Source organism: Rhinolophus sinicus, chromosome 16 (assembly GCF_057876585.1).
Source record: "Rhinolophus sinicus isolate RSI-liver-muscle chromosome 16, RSI-T2T, whole genome shotgun sequence".
NCBI classification, from domain to species: Eukaryota; Metazoa; Chordata; class Mammalia; order Chiroptera; family Rhinolophidae; genus Rhinolophus; species Rhinolophus sinicus.
In genome coordinates this window covers 61,756,311-61,773,927 of record NC_142516.1, presented here as the reverse complement: position 1 = coordinate 61,773,927, position 17,617 = coordinate 61,756,311, and positions in this window count along the sequence as shown.

The following is a 17,617-nucleotide window of genomic DNA, read 5'->3' as shown; positions in this document are numbered from 1 at the left end:
TGTGTCGTTTCCCTGAGATTCTGAGGATAAAAAGAGCAACAATACATCTTAAAGCCTCTTGGAATAAATAGATGTATAGATAGTTTGCAGTTTAGATTGATGTTTTTTAGCACTTTATAACAGTGTAGCTAGCCTCTGTTGGTCAAGCACATTAGTGTTCCATTATTAGAATAAAATTCGGTGGCATGCCAAGTGTCTTCTGATGTGACGTCAAAGTGGGAACGATAGTCAACTTGAAAGAGTAAACTAGCATCTGTGAAGTTTCTTATCACTGAGATAACTGATTTTATATTGACATTTTTCAGTTTCCTCATTTGTTTTTGCTTTTCTTCCTGAGCAGCATATTTATTGTTAGTTTGGATCACTTTTTGTGATGTTGGTATTAAGTGAGACAGCTATGTAAACAAGTTGCTAGGGATTACTGGTTTATCAGTAGCAGAATGTCTGGTCCATTGCCAATATTCATTGATCTGTTTATTATGACTCTACCCAGTACAATTTTAGTGGCAATTTAAAAAATGGTCTTAAGGTTTCACTTACAGAAGTCCACTGGTCATTTATTAACCCACATTTGAGGGCTAACTCACTGTATAATCTTTACCAGCATTATTATGACAGTTGTTATAATCCACTGTAGCCAGGGAGCAATATCCCAATTACATGTTCTATTGTTTCACTTGTAATATGAGAGCAATACAAATGGTTGATGATAATTATGTTGATTTTTCAGCAATTTGCAAATTAGTAAATTGGTACATTTAGAAATATAAATATACCCAAAGGCTAATACGTGTGTTGGGGCTAGTTCGCACATATTTAGCGAGTGCCTACGGTCTGTATGGTGGACTACAATAGGTACAGTGTAGGGATACCAGAAATTATGTAAAACAAACAAGGAGTGTGCCTGGCACAGGATGCAGTTTGTACTGGATAAAAATGAAAGTACCTTACTGATTGACTTAGTCTTTTCTGGAGACAAATAACCCTGAAACTTAATGGCATAAAACAATAATTTATTATAGCTTACTACTCTGTGGCTTGGCTGGGCTGTTCCTCGGCTGGTTTCACCTGGGCTCATTTGTGCTAGAGGAGCATCCCCCTGAAGCGTTAGCTAGGTTGGAAGGGATAGACTCTTTCACAGGAACGGTAGTTGGTGCTGGCTGTGGGCTGGGCACCTTGCTTCTCCTCCAGGCAGCCTATCACCCTCCAGTAGGCCAGACCAGCTCCCTTATGTGTTGTCAGGGCAGTGCTCCAAGGGAGTGAAAGAGGAAACTGCAAGGCTTCTTGAGGTCTAGCCTTGGAAATCACATAACATCATTTCTAGCACTAATCAAAGCAAGACTCAAGGCTGGTACAGGTTCACAGGCGTAGAAAAACAGGCTTGATGAAAAAAGTGGCAAAGACACATTATGAAAGTGTATACATGCCAAGATGGGTGGTATCCGTGCCGTATTTTACAATGTACCGTATTTGCCATGTAAAAATGAGTCCTTCACAAGGGTTGTCTTGGCATTTCAAAATTCCTATTCTGTTGCTGTGGATGACCAATATTGGATCAAAACCCAGTTGTATACATGATTTTGTTGACAAAACTGTCTGTGAGTAGCGTTCTAAAAACAGTGGACTTCTATTTATGCTTTAAAAATTGATAGAGGGATTTAATTATAGAGCTCTAGAAACAGAAGAACTAAACTTTGTGCTTCTCAATGTTAAAATACACTTACCTTCATTTATTTTTAATTTTTTGATCCAGAAGGCACTGTCTTCTTTAAACTTTCAAATAATATCTTCTACTAAAAACAATGGGTTTAAAGTAATACTGTACTATTCTTGAAAAATAATGTATTAATGTACAGAAATTTAGATGTGTTCTATATTTAGAATAAAATTACTTACATTATTTTCTGTTATTGAACATTGTTTTTTAGATTAAAACACCAGATTTGATTCATAGATCCTCTGGAAATAAGTCTTTTTGAATGAAACTGACCGTGTAATTTATCATTTAAATTGTTTTCAGAATAGGTTATTCATTCACATGATTCCTAACTCAAAAGTTGCCAAGTGATGTATCCAGTGGAAATTCCCCCTTTCATTCATTTCTCCTGGCAATTAGTGCCATCATTTTTTTGTGTGTGTTCTTCTAGAGGTATGCCATTCATATACATGCCAATACATAGAGATATTCCTTTTCCCCATTTTTTATACAAACAGTAGTATAGCATATATGTTGTTCTTTACCTTGCTGTTGCCCCTTATTATGTCTTTACTCCATTTCAGCACTTAAAGAGATATTAATCTTTTAGAGCTACATAATATTCCATAGAATAGCTGTACCTTACTTATTTAATTGGACACTTATGTTGTTCTGAGAATTAACTACATAGCATTTTTAAGAGCCCCCCCCCATATGTGGCAATGTAATAAAATAACAGTCCAACAGTTCTTTGAATAACATCATTTTGTACAATGTCACTGAACTACAGAGAGTACCAAATTTTCACCTTTTCATTTAAAAGAAGCATTTTATGGCTTCTCTTCAGCATATTTGTATTGCCATCATCACTATCCTTGTACTTGGGGGGACATTATTAAGCAAAATAAGGGTTACTGGAACACAAGCACTGTGATACCAGGACAGTCAACCTGATAACTGAGATGGCTTCTAGTAAGTGACTCGTGGGAGGGACACATATACAGCATGAAGATGCTGTACCAGGGATGATTCATATCCCAGGTGGGATGAAGTGGGACAGCATGAGATTTCATCACAATACTCAGAACAGCATGCAATTTAAAACTTCTGACTTGTTTATTTCTGGAATTTTCCATTAAATATTTCACACCACGATTGATCATGGGTAACTAAAGCAGTAGAAAGTGAAACTGCATATAAGGGGGGACTACTGCAAATGGAATCATACAATATGTAGTCTTTTGTGTCTGGTTTCTTTCACATAGCATGATGTTTTCTTAAAAACATCATTCATCCATTTTATATCATGTATAGTAGTTAATTGTTTTTTTAATGGCTGGATAATATTCCATTGTATGGCTATACAACCTTTTATTTATCCATTCATCATTTGATACACATTTGGGTTGTTTCCACTTCCTGGCTATTATGAATAATGCTGCTATGAACACTCCTACACAAGTTTTTGGGTGGATGCATGTTTTCAATTCTCTTGGATATAATATATCTAGGAATAGACTGTATGTTTAACTTTTTGAAGAACTGCCAAACTGTTTTCCAAAAGGGCTGTACCATTTTACATTTTCACCAACAGTATATGAAGGTTCTGATTTCTCCATATCCCTACCAACATTTGTTATTATTTTTCTTTTTTGTTATAGCCAGCCTAGTGGGTATGAAGTGGTATCTCAATGTGATTTATAAAAATTTTTAATGGTGATAAATACACATAATGTAAAATTTAGCATCGCAACCATTTTTAAGTGTACAGGTCAGTAGCATGAAGTACATTCACAGTGTTGTGCTACCATCACCACCATCCATCCAAGTAACTCTTCATCTTGCAAAACTGAAACTCTGTACCTATTAATATTAAACAATAATTCCAAATTCTCTTCTACCCTCAGCCCCTGGCAACCATCATGCTACTTTCTGTCTCTTGAGTTTAACTACCCTAGGTACCTTATATAAGTGGACTCATATAGTGTTTGTCCTTTAGTGATTGGCTTAATTCACTTACCATTCATGTTTCATCCATGTTGTACCATGTGTTCAATGTAGATTTTATTTATGTTTCCCTGATGACTAATGATGTTCAGGTACTTATTGGTTATTGGTACTTTTTTTTTCCTGGGGAAATATCTATTCAAATCCTTTCACTGTCCATAATTTAAACAGTATTCTAGACTGAAACCCACTTTTTGGATTGCCTGCAACACTCTCTAGGTATTTCCTCTGCTTTTTGCCCCTCTAGAATTCATACAAGGAGGTGACCCACTTAATCACTACCTTTGGGCAAATAGAAGCTCAGTAATATTTGCTGTTTGTAATAACTGGAAGTTCTGATCAATCCTGACGTGCCTTTTGACCTAAGAAAGAAAGATGTTAATTATGTTAATCACAGATATAAATAATTTTAGAATTTATGTGTACTTTAATCAGTCTGATTCTTAAAAATTGGTTATAGATATAGATTCTAATTAACCTTTTATCCCAATTTTTCCTCATTTCAATTCACATATAAATTGCTGCCTGAATAATTTTCAACAGTGTAAATCTGATCATGTCACTCTCTAGCTCAAAAGCTTCTATAGCTCCCTATTGCCAACCCAAAGAAATAAAGTCCCTGAACCCAAACACAAACATATACATAAGCAAGCACACACTCAACAGAAACAAATCTTTCACAAAAAGTTCCTATTCTTACTGCGTATGATGCATTCTTATATTTTGAAAAAAATTTTAATGAGACTTAGAAAATTGATTTTCAAACCTAATGTCTTTAGGTTTTACAGCAGGGCCAACTGTAACAAGGTTCTTTAGAGTTTGGTAAAACTTATTCCAGTGATTCCCAAACCTGGTTGCACATTAGAATCACTTGGAGAATTGAAATAATTGAAAAAAACAAAAAACAAAAAAACCCCACAATCTAGATCTCTACCTTCAAAAATGCTCATTCATAAGGCCTGGGAAGGAGCACAGAAATCTGTGTTTTTATTAAAAGTTCTCCAATTAATTTAGTTGTGCAGCCAGGTTTGCAACTACTCTTAATAATGTATCATTTGTCTTTAGCTCATCCCAAATATTTCTTCTTTATGCACATTCTTTCTTTGCACATTCATTTTCCTTCACCTGGAATTCATGCCCCCTGCCCATTGGAATCTTTCCAGGCCCATCTCAAATACCACCTGCTACTTATTTCTTTAACCAGAACAGGCTCATTTCCCTAGACTTCCCACAAGTCTTTATTTGGGTTTCCTTGATGGCACTTGTCTTGCCCCACCTAACTGTACGTATCTTCCTATTACATTATGAGCAGTAACATTGTAATGGCCCTTCAACAGGAATGCAATGGCTTACTCAAAGTCAGGATTTGATGAACTTCCTTAAACTGGAGTTGCAATGGAACCTTTCATTCTGGGGTCAAGCTAATAATAGAGCGTTAAAGCAACATCGAACTGATGAGCAATATTTTAATGTGATATTCTGGGCAAAATGGGTGAATGTTAAGCCTTTCTGCATGGGATATTCACACAATCTAGCCTTTGGTTATCTTTTCCCCAACATTCTGTTCCTCACAGCCCTCCACAGGAAGAGACAATAGCCAGATCAAAATGCCCATATCTAAAATAGGCTAAAATTCTACCCATTTTATTTGGTGTTAGACTCCCTTCAGAGTTCCTAGTCTCTGTGACTGGAGGTTTCCCGGTCACGTCTTTGAACTCGAAGTAAATGAAATATGCTAAGCGCTTTGTTCTCATCAGATTTGGCTGCACGCGTTCAGAGCACCGTTACAGTATTGTTTTCCATTTTGCACGGGTATAAATTAAAGTACAGAGAGGATTTGATTAGCTCAAGATCCCAGAGTGACTGGCAATGATGGGAGTAAAGGCTTGCTCCCCAGATTCCTGGCCCATTTCACTCTGTACCAAACCACAGGTATGCTGCCTTTTTGCTGATGAGGCCACACAGCGTTCCTTAGAGGGGCTACCCATAAACTCTGGGAAGATGAAGGCACACAGGGAGGCTTCCAGAGAGCCATTTGGAGAGTCAGAGTAAGAGCCGATGGCATCCTGGATGTTTAATGAATATGGTTTAGAAAACACGTGGTCAGCAAATATTTAATGCGGTTTGAAGATATTTATTTTAAACGTCAAGCCACTTTGAATTTATGGGCAATATCTAATCCTGCATTTTCATTTATGACTCTGAGTGTAATGCAAATGAAATGATAAGCCAGTATAATGTTATTCAAAGGACCCTGTTATTTGAATTTTTTAGGAAACACTAGAAATTTTAAACACCAGTGAAGAAGCAAAGGTGATGGTAGGGATCAAGTTGTAGAACTTGGTGTCAACATTCGCAATGACTGGAAATTCTCATCTCCAGATACATCTTGCATGAGGGAAAATCACTGAGGTTTCTGACCATAAACCCAAGGTCCCACGTATTCCCAATCCAGTGGTGGATTGTGTGGTTAGTGAATCTCATCTCATCTGAACTAGACATCTTTGGGTCTTTCCTGATTCACATCGAAAGTTTTCACTGAGTATTCGTTCTTTCTGCCTAGCCTCTCACTCCAGCTTGAACCTTTGCCATGATTTCGCCTCCCTCAGGACAAACCACCCACACTAACCTTCTTTAAATTCCTTTCTCACCTCAGGGCCTCTGCAGGTATTGTTTCCTGTGCCTAGAAGGAGCTTCTCACTAATCTTTATAAGGTTTGTCATGATCCAATCTCAGCAGAACATCACCTTCTCAGAGAACTTCCTTGACTATCCAATATAATGTTTTCCTCCACAGTTATTCACATCAAGTCCCCACTCTTGGTCACTCTGGAACACTGCACCTTCTTTTATTATCATTAAAGCATTTATCACCATTTGAACTCTCATTTGTTAACTTGTTTGTTGTGTCTCCCCCACTAGATAGTAAGCTCAGGGAAAGTGGAGGCCTTTTCTACCCTGGTCATAACTTTATCCCTAGCACTTAGAGCAGTACCTGGCATCTAGTAAGTGCTAAATATATATGTGTTGAGTAAATGAAATACCCATCAATGATGTCACTTGGGAAAATGCCTCTTCAACACATGGATTGCTCTAAGAAATTGCCTAATAACTATCTTTGGAATGACTTCAGCAAGTGCATTAGGTAATATCCCCCAAATGTTGGCTGGCTGCATAGTAAACATTAGCCAGGCCTCACAATTCACCCAGGAAGATGAACTCAAAGTTTGCATAAACAGTGGGGTTCTAAAGATTTTCCTATTGGACAATGTTGCACATATAGACAGCAAAGGATGAAAGGCAGGTGTCTTGGGCTTCTGGGAGCAGCTGTAACCTAGCATGCTGTGCCTTTTGCAGGCAGCAGAAGAGCTGTGATGAAAAGCAGAGGAAATTACAGTTGTTGGGTCTTGTGGTCACAAGGGCATGTGTTACATTTGCAAGGTCATCATGGGATATAATTCAGGGTGTAGCTTGCACACATTCTGCTGCTGAAAGGGAGATTTTTTTCCCTACCACATCCGACACATGGTTTGCCAGAGGAAGGGCACGAGATCAGCAGCACTGATGAGCTGGCTTGGTGTGTTTAGGCCACAACTCTACTAAACCAATGACTCCCTTCTGACTCCTCCAAAAGAGCCAACAAAATTTATTTATTACCAAGTGTGAACAGCTATCTTACAGAGCCACCAGATTGCTTTTGCCTGCTATGCCAAAAGGCACCTCTGAAAAAATAAATAAATAAAAACTTAAAAATTAAAAAAAAAAAATTCCTAAATAATAACACTGTCAATGCCTATTGTACTGAAATCTTTGGGAGGAAAATACAAGTTTTATTTCTCCATTATAAATCTAGAAATTAAAAGAGAATAGAGGACCATAACATGAAGCACAGGGTGCACTTAATATGCGTCAAGTATAATAGATAGAAGGTCAAGCAAATGCTCAGCTCTGTTTGCTGGCTGCCAGGACGTATTACTACTGTGCAGCTATGTGATTGGGACTTCCACAAAGTCACTGGTGACATAAGTGTCAGAGGACATGAGACCACATGGTTGATTAGTACATATGTCCATTAGTGAACAAAGCATTGACATAGGAATTGGAAGCCTGTGCTATAATCCGAGGTTTTCTATTTTTGTGCCGTGGCAAAGTTATTTAATCTCTTTGAGCTCTAATTTCTTTATCTGTAAAATAGAAATAACTACCTTAGGGGGCTGTTGAGAAAATGAAATGAGATACTCTGGGTGAAGTTCTTGGCAAGTATTCAGTAAGTGTTAGTTCCTACTGTATGGTCCCCAGAAGACCCAGTGGCTCAGTGAGAGGTAAACAGAGCTATCCCTGGATAAACTGTTCTAAGCTCAACCATCTACCCTTTTACACCTGGCCTAAAGCCCTACAGCCTCCTAATCTCATCAGCTGTATCAAAATGGCCATCAGTTTCATACTTGTTGTCTTGATGGACTCCTATAGATTACTTCCAGTGAGTTATATTCTGCTGCAAAACCAAACTGTTTGAAAGTGTTTAACTTTGGTAACTTGGGGAAAGATTCACCACATTGAACAAGACCCTTGCATTTTTTTAGGCTAGACAAATTCAGCCATAGTTCTATAGAAATGAATAGCATTAGTCCAGCAAAATAATTAATGCCTTTACTAAGATAAGGCAAATTAGAAAGTAAATGGCTTAGAAGTGTAAGATAAGAATGATGACCTTAAAGTTTAACTAATCAAGCACATTACGGTATTCGCAGGGCAAGCACTAAACATATGAATGTGGATAGAGCAAGAAGTATGTGGTGCATAAATGAGAGACATATTTTCTTGGTAGGAGAGAGGTGACTTGGCTTGTAAGCAGAGAGAACACAGGAGATGGGAAAAGATACATATGCGGGGCTCCGTCTGACACAATTACATGGCAATCTTCCAAATAATTCAGAAGAAATGGGGCTTTAACCAAGCCCCTTCATACGTTAGCAGCTGACACTACTGCATGAGTGAAGCAACACGTGAATACATCAAAACAGCCTATGAGTAAAATAAAGCAAACAGAAAGTGGCCTGGTCCTAACGTCCAGGTGGCCAGATACAACTGGAGTCAAAACTTACCATAAGCACATGTAGTGTTAAAATCTGTGATGAGAGGACTTTAATTCCTACAGAAATATGTTTTCACCTGAAATTATTTCATGTCTAAGAGGTAGAACTTAGTTTTCATAAATTATTTCAGTAAACACTTTTCTTTGTTTATGTGCCTGTTACTCTACCAGGGATTGTGGGGAGTTGAGAAATGTGCAATCTCTTGGGGTCTCTGCCCTTAAAGAGCTTATTAAGGAGATCAGACAGACACATGTAAAACAACCATAAATACATAACAGTGTGTGATTACCTGATGAATCAATGATCCAGATTATAGATGCTTAAGAGGTCAAAGGAAACAGAAAGAGAGCCACAGAAATAGAGAAAGGTTCGGGGAAGGATGTGGCATCTGATCAAATCCTTGAAAGATGGGTGGAATTTAAGGATTGGAAGATCAACCTGAGATGCAATCTTTCCTTTAATGCTGTGTGTCCTCAAACTAGACAAATTAAAGTTTCAGGACAACTTTCTCATCCATAAATAGATATGATAATGCCTAACTCTACAATTTGTTGGGACGATTCAATATCTGTAAAGAAAAAGAATATGTAAAAAAGAACTTAATACAGTAAATTTTACCTGTAATCATAAATGATCTTAATGTAGTTGTGCCTCTTTTTCTAAACAGTTTCAAATGACTTTTGGACATTGGTGGAAGTAAACTGACACAAATATGAGTAAAGAGGAAGGAGTACATCTAGTTAGAAAGTTAAGAGAAAAATACGGAAATTATCATGCATGTCTGTGGGGAAGCCTATCTGACTAGAGCAGCAAGCAGGCTCCTGTACGGACAAACGTTTTATAAATATATATATATATATATATATATATATATATATATATATACATATGGCCAGTCATTCATTCGTTCAACACAAATTTATTGAGCAACTAATAGGTAGCAGGCACTGTACCAGGTATGAGAGTTGAATAAAAGTTAGCTTTGAAAAGCAAACATTACAATTTGGCTTAACATGATAGAAAACAGGGCAAGATGAAAGATTTATTTATTTAGCCACTTATGCAGGAGAGGAACATAGAAAAAAATAGAGTTAAATAAGCTAAAATCTGACAGCAAATGGATTAGCATGAGAGTGGAAGGTGGTCATGAGGAATATAAATGAAAAATTGTTGCAATAGTTAACTTGAAAGAATGGTGATCAGATGAACAACGTGGGAATAGATGGACATGAAGAATAAATGGAAGGAACTTCTACGTAATTTAGTAAATGACTTGATCTGGGAAATGAAAGCAAGGAAAAACTGATTCAAAGATGAATACAAGGTTTGCCTTTGAGTGAATGAAAGGACAGTAAAGAGAGAAACAGGAAAGTTGGGAAGAGTGATTTGGAAGGGTTGTTGAAGCTTTCAGTGTTGGGTTAAGTTTGAGGTGAAGGTAAACTATTCGTTGAACATTCAATGAGCAAGATCCATTTAGACAATATAAACAAAGTGACTAGAATTTGGGGAAAACAGAAATGAATATAGAGGTCAGATTGCATTTGTTATGGTTCAAGCACTGAAGAAGATCATAATAAAGAGAGAGGAGAAAAAGTGGGAGGTTGGGCATTTTGAGCCACTCCCACATCGTTTATGGGGGAGGAGTGAGTGTGAAGGTGAGGAAAGAGAATAGAAGGAAAGGCAGGAGTCAGGATAAAAGAGTGTGAGAGAAACCACTAGAAGGGAGAGAGAGTTTTGGAAAGAAGTTGTCAACAATATCAAATGCATCTGAGAATCAAAGAGAATGGGACTGGGGTATATTGCTGCATTTATCCATAAAATGGTTATGGATAATTACTTTAAAAATGCAGAATTAAAAAGAAATTTAAGGTAGAACAACTTTAAAATACTTTGGTGTGACAAACATAGATCTAGTGTTTTCAAATTTGTGACAGATTCTACTCTTTCAATTTAGGAATGAGAATTGGAATTCCTGAGAATTCTCCAAATCATAAGTTGTTCTCTATTTTATATAATGCTTCATTTATGTATTATTAAATGGTAATGAGTGACCATAATCATAAATAGTGAATCCTTTATCTATGACAGGCTTAGAGGTTTTCTGTAAAAAATAATTTAATAATCAATGCATGGTTTATTAGTATTATGAACCAATATATTTTTGGGAAGATTATGTATTTAAATAACATGTGAAATTAATTCTACCTGATAAGGGCATTTAATAATAGAAAACACTAAAATGAAGGAAACTAACATAAATGCCACATAAAATACATTAAAGACTGTAAGATCAAACCACAAATATTTAATATTTAAAAGTTACCATTGTTCAATAAATGGTGCTGGGAAAATTGGAAAGCCACATGCAAAAGAAAGAAATTACTACTCTTTGTCACCATACACAAAAATTAACTCAAAATGGATTAAAGACCTAAATGTAAGACCTAAAACATTAAAATGTATAGAAGAAAGCATAGGTACTAAACTTACAGACCTTGGGTTCGGAGAGGATTTTATGAATTTGACCTCAAAGGCAAGGGAAGTAAAAGCAAAAATAAATGAATGGGACTATATCAAACCAAAAAGCTTCTGCACAGCAAAAGAAACCATCAACAAAACAAAGAGGCAACCAACCGAATGGGAGAAGATATTTTAAACATTTCCGATAAGGGGCTCATATAAATATAAAAAAATATTAAAAAACTCATACAACTCAACAACAGAAAAACAAACTATCCCATTAAAAAATGGGCAGAGACCCTGAACAAACACTTCTCCCAAGAAGACAAATGGGCAACAGATATATGAAAAGACGCTCAGCTTCATTAGCTATTAGGAAAATGCAAATCAAAACAATAATGAGATACCACCTCACACCTTTTAGAATATCCATTATCAACAACACAAGTAATAACAGGTGTTGGAGAGGATGTGGGAAAAAAGGAACCCTCATACACTGCTGGTGGAAATGTAAATTGGTGCAGCCACTATGGAAAACAGTATGGAGGTTCCTAAAAAAATTAAGAATAGAATTACCATATGATCCAGCAATCCCTCTTCTGGTTATCTACCCCAAAATTTTGAAAACATTTATCCATAAACATACATATGTGTACAAGTGTCCTCCCATAAATGATTGGATAAGGAAGATGTGGTACATATATACAGTGGAATATTACTTGGCCATAAAAAAGATGAAATACTGCCATTTGCACAACATTAAGGGATCTTGACATTATCGTGCTAAGCGAAATAAGTCAGAAAAAGTTGAGAACTATACGATTTCATTCATATGTGGGATATAAAACTGAAACAAACAAACGTACAAAACAAACAAAAACTCATAGACACAGACAACAGTTTAGTGGTTACGAGAGGGAAAGCGGGAAGGTAGAAAAACGTAAAGGGGTCAAATATATGGTGACGGAAGAGGATTTGATTTTGGGTGGTGAACACACAATGTGATATACAGATGATATATTACAGAATTGTACGCTTGAAACCTACATAATTTTATTAACCAATGTCATCCCAATAAATTTAATAAAAACAAAATATAAAGGTTACCACTTGGTAAAACAAAATTTTAAAACTTAGAAAACATTAATTGCCTTATCTGACAGTCTTTAGTTTTGTTTCATGATTAAGCTTCCACTTGTAGAAAAATTTCTTTCATTTATTGTTGGCATTGGTCAAATTGTTAATTGTGAGTCCAAGACCATCCTCAAGTTGAGCATTAGCAATATATGCTATTCCACATAAACTCATTTTTAATGATGAAAATCTCTCTTCTGTCCTGATTTCGTTTTGAAATTGAAATGGATTTACTTTTTAAAGTTCAGACCATTTAAAAAACAACATTTATATTTCCTCTTTTATACTTCTTTTTTATACATTTTATACTTATTTTTATACTTCTACCATTAAAAAAATTATAAAAATCAGTAGTCGATTGTGAATATATTGGGCAGTATTTGCATAACATAACTTTCAGGATCTCCTATCAAGGTTAACAACAATACATAAAACCACATGTGAATATAAGAACTTATTTGGCTTCCAAATAATGTTATTTCTTGGAACACAACTCATTGGATATGTATAGAATATACTATGCAAATAAAGTTATATTTACTTAATTTGCAAGAATGCCTCATCATTAGCAACAGACAGGGACATGAAAACATGCTTATAACATGGGCACAACTACAAACAAAACTAACTGATTAAATGGTAACCACTTCTTGAAATGTCACCCATAACCTTCCACTCTGTATCAGGATTTCCTGCTCTTGCATTCGTTTGAACCAGTTATGTCTCTATATTGATTGTTATGTTTTAATTCTTACAGCAGAATTATACTTTTCCCATTTTACCAATTTCTTGACAGATTTTTCTCAGGATTTGGAAAAACATGTAAATGTGATGAAGAATGATGGGAAGGAATCCCCACATGGAAACATGACACAGACATGCTATTTCTCTGTAACAGTTAGGAAATTTTACACTGCAAGTAATAGAAAGGAAACCTCAAAATGGCCTATATAATAGGGTATTAATTATATCCCATAACACACAGTCCCAAGCCATATGGGGTTAGTTAATTCAGTAATAACAGAGCTCAGGTGATTTCCATCTTCCTTGTCATCCCATGTGTGTGGGCTTCTTCCTGGTTACAAGATGGCTTCAGCTGTGTCAGGTACCACATTCTCACATACTAACATCTAGAGCCGAAAAGGGACAATTTATTTTTCAGTCTTTTGTTGTTGTTGTTTTAATGAGTAAAATAATCTTACCCCAAAGCTGCCCCCAGTAACCTCTGCTCATCCTTCATTGGCCAGAACTAAGTAACGTGCCAATCCTTAAACCAATCATAGCAAAGGGAAGACGGCTATTATAATCAGTTTAGTACAATCTAGTCTAACTTGTGGCATGGAAGAAAGGAAAATAGCTGTTGTATAGGCCAGTGATTCTCAAACTGTTTAGTCTCATGGCCTCTTAAAAATTGAGGATTACAAAGTGCTTTTGTTTACGTGGGCAATAGTTTATTGATGATTAATGTATCAGAAATTTAATTTCTAAAATTTAAAAGTAGTTATTAATTCATTTGAAATGAATTTGTTACTATTCTGTGGTAGGCAGAATGATGGCCCCTAATAATAATGGCCCACATCTTAATCCATGGAACCTGTGAATATGTTGCAGATGTGATTAAGGATTTTCAAATTGGTAGATTATGCTGGGTTATCTAGATGGGCCCAATGTAATCACAGGGATAGTTATAATTGAAAGAAGGAGGCAGTGTCAAAGTGATGTTGTATACGAAAGACACGCCTGGCTCTTACAGGCTTTAAACATGGAAGCGACCACTAGCCAAAGAATGTGGGTGGCCTCTGGAAGCTGGAAAAAGTGAGGGAATCAATTCTCCCGTAGGGTCTCCCGAACGGAAAGCAGATCTGCAGACACCTTGGTTTTAACTTATTGAAACCCATTTCGGACTTCTGAAATCCAGATATATAATAAATTTGTGTTGTTTTAAGCCACTAAACTTGTGATAATTTGTTACAGCAGCAGTAGGAATTGAATATATACACATTTCAAAATGAAAGAAAACAACAACTATATTTTGTAAAACAAAAAAAATAAGACAAATGTCATTTACTTTTTTTGGCAAATCACTTCAACATCTGATACAAGATAGGTGGATTGTTGTATCTGCTTGTACATTCAGTCTGTTGTGATATCACATCACATTATCTCTGGAAAACTGTTGTACATTCATGAAAGAATTCATGAAAGAATGTGAGAAAGGCAAATAATTTCTGTTTTATAATAAAAATGTTTTTGACCTCATGACTCTCCTAAAAGGATCTTGGGGACTCCGAGGTGTGCCCAGACCACACTTTGAGGATCTCTGGTGCAGTAAATCACCAGTTTTTGTTCCATCCCCCAAAGGACAGATATGGAACTCCTTTTTTCCATATTCCCAGAGTGAACTTGTCTGACTCTAAGGTCATCAACATCGTATAATGATTTCGGCATTTCTTCCTTAATTCAAACAATATTTCTAAGAGTTTAGTTTGTGCCTGGCACTTCACTATAGGCTGAGGCTATATAAGCAAACACAGTGGATACAGACAGTTCTTGCCTCTTACAGTTTAGTTGAAGAAAAACAATAAGTAGGTAAATAAGACAATTTCGGATATTGCTAAGGGATTTGAAGAAAATAAGTCGTGGGAAGTGTGAGGGGTATTTCAGGTGGTGTGCAAAGAGCTATTTTAATTAAAGTCTGCAGAAGTGAAGTTAGAGCTCAGATGTGACTGATAAGAAGGAACCATTGAAAAATGTGGGAGAATATTCTAGGTAGAGAGAACAACAGGGCAAAGAGTAGGAAGGAGCACATTAAGGTAGAGGAACAGAAAGAAAGCCAGTGTGTCTCTAGTGCAGTCTATGAGGGGAATGAAAAATGGAAAAACAATATTTGAAAGAGTCTGGCAGGTGTAAATCATTATCGTCTTGCAAGACACAAAAACAGACTTAGGGTTTTATTCCAATTGCCATACAAACACACTAGAGGCAAGAAAAGATTGCAGAATTCTCTTACGTGGTAGGCTTTGCTTCCACCTTCTCCAAGGGCTGCTCTTCAGCTCAACACATTCCCCATCTTTATAATGATGACTCTCCAGAAATGCACTGGACCCCAAAAAGACACATCATACCTCACATAAATTGTTTGTATGCTAACATCAAAAAACAGACAGATCTGGAACCAATCAGGGAAATGTAAATTACAGGTTGCTTGATGTGGAATAACTTCTGCTTTTCGGCTAGCATAGGTGTACAGCCAAAAATGCACTGTGTGAATGTGATTGTTTGGCAATTGCTGGTCTGTCACTTGTCCAGAGCGGTAAGTGTGTGAATGGATTTGTATGGGTAATGACTGAAATTAGCTTTTCTCATCTCTATGATACAGGAAAACACATTGGAACTTGGCTCATTTCTGGAGAATTCTTGTGATGATCCTCAGTTGCTCAGAAAGCACATTTGTTCATCATTATCCCCTGTGTAATCAGTTTCTACAAACTATAGGATGATATTACAGTGATGTTTACAGAATAAAGGAACATGCTCCACACCTTAATCAAATAACTTAAAGATGAGCCTTCTTAGATACCATGCATTTATATACATGGGTAGTCATTAGATATCTAGTCTATACTTTGATTTATAGTACAGTGAGAGAAGAAAACTGTTTCCCAACAGAAACCTCAAGATGAACCATGTGCCTAGAACTCTAAGGATTCACCACAAATAATATAGTAGAAGTGTTTAACAGACCAACCTTTCTACAACAAGAGGATGGAGTCCACAAATGCAGAAGTGACGTGAAATCTGCTTTGAAAGGGCCTAAAAACAGTCAGGAATTTGGATCCAATCAGTACACAGAACTGCAGGTGAGATGGCCTCTCTGTTAAAAACGCTGGATCCACGTGAATAAGAAGCCTAATCACATTTTCAGAACAGCTGTGGCTACTTGGGCCATAGCCTCCTCAGTCATGGCTCCCGAGATTTTCTTTAAATTATTGTGAAAATTTGTATTAAACTTAAGACTAGATTGTGCATCCAAGAAAATGAAACTACGTAATTCTAGGACTGCATATTTTCAAAGGAATTGAATTCTGACCTCTGAGTGCCATTAAGCAGTTTCTCTCCCTCTCCTTCTGAGAGAGAAAAGAAAAGGGATGATTTTCTCTTTTCAGTAGTAACCGGTAACCAAACCTGTTGTTCTGCCAAGCTAGCCTTCTCCTTGGCGGATTCTGATTTCTAAGTGCTCGGGGAGTATGCTTGAAACCTGTGCCTTCGTCTCATGTCAGATAAGCAGAAAGTTTGCTCTAGCTATGATAAATCTGCACAACGCGGAGATGTTTTTGGCAGAAAGCGTCCGTTAGAAAGAAGATGATTAAACTCGCCCCCCTTCCCCCTCCCCTCGCCTCTTGCGGCCAAGGAGTGTGTTTTGCCTGCATTTAAGAAATGTCCTTCAGCAGCAGGCATGTGCGCTCGGAGCCTGCAGCCTCCGTTTTCGCGTCTCCGGGGCAGGGCGAATCGGGTCGGCTGAGTGTCACCCACAGATGTGACTGGTCTTCCCCGCGGGCGCCCGCGGAGGCGGCAGTCCCCTTCCGTCTCCAGCCGGAGGCCCGCGGCCCAGACCAGGTCAAGGGGAAGGAAGCCCTCGCCGCAAGCCAGCGTCTGGGCTGGCATAAAACACGCCGCTACCAAAAACTTTTTTCTCCCAGCTTCGCGCAACTTTCTGCCTTTTCGCCCAGCACCTTCTCGTCCCGAGTTTCTGTTCCCCGGGCTTTCCTCGGCTTCCTTCGCCTTCTCCCCAGCGGCGGCGCGCGGAGGACCCGGGCGGACAGGGGTGAGGGGCGCGGGGACCGCCACGGCGGGCACGGAGATGGAGGAAAGGAGAAGGTGAAAACAGGAGGGGCGGCCCCGGCCGCGGCGGTTCAGGAGGAGTAGCTGGTCAAAGGGGACGGAGAGCGGCGAGTGCCCGAAAAGGAAAGCGACGCGGCGGTTTGCTGTAGTCGGAATAAAGTTCGCGCCCTTTCCTCGGCGTTTGCAGCCTCCCCTCCCCGCTTCTCCTCTCCTTTTTTGACAGCTGGGCGCTTGCTGCCACCTCCTCGTCCACGCCCGCACCCCCCGGGGGGCGCCAAAGTTGTTTTCCATCCCCAGAAAGAGCAGCGGGGGGAAAAAAAGTAACAGGGCGGCAGGGGGAGGGAGAACTATACATCCTCCTCACGAAACCCCTAGAAATCGGA